We start from the raw sequence: 7,189 nt of genomic DNA, 5'->3' as shown, positions 1-7,189 counted from the left end.
AATGGGTGAAATTATATTTTCAGCTCATAAGAATATTTACTGAACTAAAGAAACCTTGTTACCTTCGAATTTGTAATGCAAGGTTCAGTTATTCCAAGGTCCAGTCAAAGGGGTTTTTTGTCATTTGGTCTTTCTCCTGTGCACAGATTTTCTTCTGTCTCTGCTCACACTGCATCTTTTGCCTTATGGAAACACCTCAAATACTTCTCTCCAGCTGTTTAACCACAGAGAATTTTAGCTCTTGAGGAGACCTCACCTGCTCTTTCACTTTAGTTGGAAACAGCCAGAAGGTTTATAATTTATTGGGTGATATGCAAATGGTGTCATTTCCTTAGGAAGATGGATATAGGTAGAGAATAAGGACTTCTCTGTGTACTAGGGTGGGTAAATTGCTTTGAAAATGTAATTGTGAAGTGCTGCTCTGCAATCTGTGATGCAGATTGCAGAGTGGTTCCTTTGTAGATACCAAACAGCTGATGTGAGGGCTTCTATGACTTGAAAACTTCAGCTGTCACTGATGTACTTAGGTTTTGCATAGAAGTTATTTTAAGGCAGAATTGGTTTTTAAATTGTTTTTTCCTCCTCTGTTTTCTGCTTCTCCTGCTGTTAGTCTGTGCACTGAGTGCCAGCACTGGTTGCTTGGAGTAAGTCCTCTTCAAGCTGTTGCAGCTTGATAAGGCAGCCTTCTCAAAATATTTGGGGATTTTGTTGTTTTGGGGTTTTTTGTCCTGAAATCTAAAAACCCTTCAGAGAGGAATTCTAAGCAGTGACCAGTGTCTGCAACTGTTTGGACTGGTATGAAATCAGCTCTTCTAGCCTGGGCAGCCTCTTTGGCCTCCTCCAGCTCTGCCTGCTGCCAAAGGGTGATCAGTGGTAGCTGCTTTGGTGTAGAGCCTGGAGAACCATGAGTGCTACAGTCACACAATTCTTGTCTGGGCCCTGTAGCTTGGGATATTGTCAGTAGCAGGGTCTCTTGAGTTGCTCAGAAGAGACCTCCTGTCATTCCCTGGAATGCAGTCCCATCCATACTGCTCCCACAGACTGAAGGACTTGGTCAAAATTGTCTTGTGATTCTTCATTTTTATGGACCTCTCAAATAATGTGTCATTTCTCTGAAGCTGGAATTGGTCAGAATATTGCTGTACTGAGCCATCCTTTTATTGGCTGTGTTCCTCTGTATCCTCCAAGAAAGCAGAATTAATCAAAATCAAAATCAGTGCAATATCATGGCAACAACTTCAACCCCCTCCCCCCAAAAAAAGTCCAACAATCACATGATTTGGCCAAAAAAGAAGCCAGACACATCTGACAGGGCTATCTTCTACCACTTAACACCTGAAGAAGGTAATTGGTCGTGAGGGACCTACCAGATTATGTCTGTATGACCACAGCAGGGACTTGAAAATTAAATCAAGCAGCTCCTGAAAAACTCCAGGTGATTTCAGAACACCTGCAGGAAGTATTTTTCCAAAGCACTGGTACATCAGAAAACATCTTCTGCTGAGCTGCTTACTTATGCCAGGCACTGTTTAGTTCCAACACATTCATCTTTTACCATCCAAAGGTTAAACTGTGCTTAAGTGAGTGAGAGCTCTCCAAGGTGAAGTGCAACAGCATGTCCTTCTGCCTTTAAAGAAATAAAATTTCCAGTTCAGGACCCACTCCTATTGTTAGCTGAGCACATTTTTAAATGGTTACAGTTTTTCCTTACATTTCTAAATACTTCAGTCAGTTTCTTTGAGTTTTTAATTGCACAAGAGACTGAGTTAACAGTGCATTATTTTTAATCAGTTCATTTTATCTGGCTTCAGAATTCTGAACCAAATTACCACCATCACCAACTAATTACTGGTTTATAATAATTTCACAGTGTGGAGTCTCCAGTAATCCAATAGACATTGCCTACAAAACAACAATGCACTGTTTCACCTCAGGGATTTTGTCTGTATGTGTTGCTGGCTGAGTTTCAGAGCAGCAGATGAAGAAACCAAGGCTTATTTCCCTTGAGTTTGGATTTGCATGATTAGTTCTCTGTATGTTACCCTGAAGATGGACATCAAGTATCAAGAGAAAATTGCTTTCAAATAATTCTTTTTTTGCTTCCCTGCCTCTGAAGCACCTTTCCCTGCAGGCAGCATCACATTTCAACCTCCTTCCTACTTCTGGTGACACAGCAGGCACAGATGTCCATGTGCAGGTACTGTCAGCAATCACAGAGAATCTTTTCACAGGAAAGCACAAGATGCTGCAAAGTGTTGGTGAACTATGTCCACCAGCAGAGCTAGTGACCAAAAAGCCTCTGATTCCTTGTGTGGGATACAGACCAGAGAATCTCACATTTCTGAAGTTTGGTTCTTCCTGCTAATAGCCCTTCCATATCAAAGTGAGGAATATTCCCATCCCCTGCTGGAACAGCATAATTTGCAGTAGCTGTTTAGTCACACTGTAGAACAGCTGAAAGAGAACAAAGCAGCTATGTCTGCTGTGACAGCAAAACCCACCTTGGTCACTCATTTATCCCTTCTGCAAGCACCTGTCCAGCTGAAGCTTCACCGAAGGACTGGTTTAGGATCAGATCCCATTTTTATGGGAGTAAATGAGCCTCTGAAGAATGACCATGTTTACATATATAGATTCTTTCTGTCTGTCAGTGTTGTTTGAATATAATGGCTCTCATCCTTGGTGCTTTCAGGTCCAAAGGAGGTACAGTAAGGGAGTAGCAGCCCTCAAGGAAACTGTAGCAGAACACCTCCATAAGAAACTGTAAACAGCACGACCTCTATTCACACTAAAACTACTTTGCTACCATTTCTTTTGGAGACTCAAACACTGTGTTGGTCACAAGTTGCTGGTCACATCTTGATAATTGTGGCTATTTCTCGTCATTATTGGGTTCATTCTCCTGATATATTATTTAGAACACTGTTTATACCAATAGGCAGATAAAAGGAAAGTTAGCTTTGCAAAAGCCACATATTGAAATCTCTTCAGCAGTTTTGAGTTTCGGTTCTGATCTGCTTTGGCTGAAAACAACAGGCACTGTGTCGCTGGCATCAATGCCATTAGCAGTAGCCCTTTCAGACTTGGATGTTTCTCACTAAATTAAACATTTGACATGGATATAGACCTGTATTTAAGGTGGTAGATTGGAACTTGGTTCCTGAGAGACCACTTCATCCTGCAAAGCTGGAATTACACGGGAGGAGCCTGACAATAGCCTGCTTTCCTTGGAAAGCCTTTACTTTGTTCTGCTGTTAGATGCTGCTAAATGTTCTCTGTTAAATCTTATGTGTTTATGATGGCATCATATGCTGTTTCTAATCACTGAGGGAGCAGATGGCAAAGAATTGAAGTACCTATCTCCCTCTGATGTCCCTGGCAGTGAAGCATCCAAATATCTTCGTAGATCTGAGTGTAAGAGCTGTGCCAAATGCAAACAAAGGAATCTTTAATCTCAGACATTAGGCAGCTTGCTGATTGTGGACGGTCCTCCTTTCAGTCTCTCAGACCCCACAGGTTGTTTGAGCTTACTGCTCTGGAGTGTTCTAGACTCCCAAAGTGACAGAGCAACGTTACTAATTTATACTAATCACTCTAAAAATAACCAAAAAGCTGTGGAAAATATCGTGGAAGAGACAGAGGACAAGCACAACTATCCTATATGCTCTTCCAGCCCTACAAACATAGCACATCACAGTGAAAATCTCCTTTTTAGTGAAGCATGGTGACAGAACTTTGTAAGTACCCTGAAAGATGACAAATTTCCCCTCTCAGTGTGCTGCTGACATCTCACACAGGAGAAGTAAAATCATTCTTGTACTGTCAGGAAAGAAGTGATAAATTACTGTTGTGATTATGATTATTATTAAAGTGCATGTCTGTAACAGGAATTGGAGATTGATGTACAATTGAATGTCACTGCTAAGGTTGAGTTTATGTATTAGATTAAAATACATATTCAAGGTAGGGAGAATAGCTAGTGGAAGAAAGTGCTTCCCGAAAGGATGAACTGAAAATAAAGACCACGAGAGTTGCCCACTTGAAAAATATTTTCCCAAAGGGTCTCTTCATCAAATCAGAACAATCCAAGTCTGATAAAATGTTCATAAAGAAAACCAGAAAGGGGCATCTGTGATGGAAAAAGGTGCATGTGGTTGATCATTGGATTTTTTGGCTTTATGCAAAAGTTGCTGGATGACACTGAACGCATTGACCATTCAAGAGGTTTTGACAGTCTCTTATCCTTAAGGGAATATATACAAGTCTGTCTCTGATAAAGTATGCAAATGTGAGGAGGTGATGTTTGCAATCTGATTTCAGGCCCCTGAAATAAAGAAATCCAGGCACAATGACAGAGACAAAAATAACTATTTATATGAGCTCTTACTTGTTTAACCTCCAGGCAGAACTCAGATCAGTTTAAAGTAATTTATACATAGCTTAGCACTGAAAAGTCTTGCATATGTCCAGACTCTTGTTTGGTTTTGTAATTTCTACATTTGCCTACCTCTTATCTTGCTCCCTTTGAGTATTTGCCGCACTTGCAATGTGTAATGAAAACATTGTCCATAAATACCTCCCAGGAGTCTAACAACACAAAGCTTTCCACTGATAGCAATGGAGTGATACCTCCTTGGCATGGAACACTCTTGGAAGGCATACTTACAGATAATACACAAGGTAAATTCTTACACTTCCAACAGTAGGACAATCCTGGAGTTTCATAGAGAAGACCCTAATAAAGTTTTCATTTTATCACTCAATGTAATATGGTAATTACTGGTCCTTTGGTATCACCCATGATAGTCAGATCTCAGAAAGCTTCTGGGACTCCTTCAGCTAGCAAGATTCCTGGTCACTTGCAACATTTGCACCTCTGAATGCTTTAAGGAGTGCTGCCTTTTACAAATATTCCCCAGAAAAATCTTTTTCAGATACATTGTTCCTGTGACTGACATGTAACATGACAGTTTTGCATTTTCTTGTGTTGATCTACACACTGCCAGGGAGATATTTTGTATTTTTATAAAATCTCTCTCTTTTATCTTTGTTTAACAATGTTATTGGTGTGTTCAGATGGTTTTCTTCTGTATGGAAAGCCTGACTCTTTCTCAGACCCATGTCTTCAAGATAAAATACTTCCAACTGTTTATTTGGGGATTTAAATGTTTGTTTGAGGAATTCTTAAGTGTGTTTTCTTTGTTGAAATTAGCAGCAGCAGCTCAACTCTAAACACATCCATAGTCATTACTCATGAAAGCACCCATATCATCTCCTTATTCACATCTCCAGGTAAGACCTTGTTCACATTACAGAGAGCAAACACCACTAATAATATATATAAAATCTGCAGCTGTTGACTTGAACAGATGTCTCACTGGTTGTTAGCAATCTGAAATTGGAATTGGTATGATTTAAATCCTGATTCTGATTAAAAAAGGCTCTAAATATTTTATGTGACCACTATTAAATACTATAAGAGGTCTATGAACTTACAGTCTCCATGGGTTGTAAAGTGTCTCCAGCCGGGCCCTCAGAATTTCTAGTCAATTTTAATATTTTGGCTTGATTGATTTCATTAAAGGGCAGCAATTACATCAGAAAACTACTTGAAATAAAGCTGTCTGTCTCTGAGCTGTGTTTCTAATGCATTTTGAAATCTTTTAACTTAATGTATTTTAGTTTGTCTGCTGCTGCTTGAGTAATGTAAGAGGGAACAGTTTGTTTCCTTCGGAATGGAGATACTATTTGTGAAATAGCCTTTCCAGGAGTGAGTCACTGATGAAAGGAGGAAGTTCATTTGATATGCTCCCATGAAAACTGCAAAAAGAAAACTGATTTTTCAGTTTGTCTGAAAGAAAACCAAGGGTTGATAAAGTCAGGCAGTATTAAATATGGGATCTTCAGCTGCCACATGAAATAAACTCTTTCTTTTTGTTATGATTTTGATGGCACTCAAACTCAAAAATAATATTTGGGGTGTCAAAGGTTTAGTATCTTAAACTGCTGAGCCAAACTCAGTCCTTGTTAGAAAGAAGTACCGTATGAAGTATGAAGTACTTGGTCGAGTCAAATGTAATTAACTCTGAGGCAGAGCCACCTCTGTGGTAGTAGGGGAGCTGGCAGTGAAGAGTGCACAGATTGCAAGTCCAGAGAGTTGGACATCAGGTGCCCACCCAGAGCAGCTCTTTCCTGAGCATGCCCAGGGCTGCTCTGGCTGTGAGCATGAGGTGGAGCCAGACACCTCACATCCCATGTGCCTCTGGATTCCATGCTCAGCATGGAAAGGACCTCCCAGGAGGCACCTTTCACCCCAGGGAGGTCAGATCACAAGTCCTGCATGGCCATGCTGGCGGGTGGTGCTGCCCTAGGAACACAGGAATCCTATGGGCCAAGTTCAGGCCTGGAATCTGGAATTCAGCTCCACTGATTGCAGTTGGTGTTGTCTGCTTTAGCACCGATGGGACTGGTCCTGGTGGGGTTTGCTGACTTCAGCTAATAATTGTCATGTTAGTTTTACTATAATTGTAGTCAATGTCAGAGGCTTCATCTAGAGCCCTTCTTATTAGATATGAACCCTTACTGGGATCTTTGTTTTATGGACTATACATCCGTAGTCCTGAATCCACGCAGAAAAAAGACCATATCTTAGTTCTTCACTATCAAGTTCTGATTGACTCATGACAGCTTTCATTCCACAGAGCAGAACTTTGTTATCTTTCCTTCTAAGCCTTCTCAGCACATTCTGCCAGATTCAGGTCTGCCCTCCAGTGGATGGATTTGCTGCACTTTGATTCAACATAAATTCCATATAAGAAAAAGCATTGAAAAAACCCAACTGAAATCACACGGTACTACTGGAAAAGCTGAACAGTTCTGAAGGAGAAAATTAAGTCTAGTGGGCCTTTGCTCTGCTCTTCTGAACAAAAGATTTTGTGGTAATAAACACATTAGAAACGAAGACAGGAACTGGAAAGAAAAGGTTTTTCAGCTATAAGCTAATTTCCAGTATGAAAAAAAGATGCAAAAAAACTTGGACTAAGAGAAGGATTAGTGCTACTATTGTCTTTCCAGTTTGAAATCAATCATGACTTTACTGGGTTTTATTTATAATATATGAGACCCAAATTTTGTAGGAATTCCCTTGAGCACAAGAGGAGGGGGTTTTAATTATCCTTATTTTTTAACA

The sequence above is a fragment of the Lichenostomus cassidix genome, chromosome 7, assembly GCF_008360975.1.
Source record: "Lichenostomus cassidix isolate B80296 chromosome 7, HeHo_3.0, whole genome shotgun sequence".
Classification (NCBI taxonomy): domain Eukaryota; kingdom Metazoa; phylum Chordata; class Aves; order Passeriformes; family Meliphagidae; genus Lichenostomus; species Lichenostomus cassidix.
Note: the sequence above shows the minus strand (reverse complement) of the source record.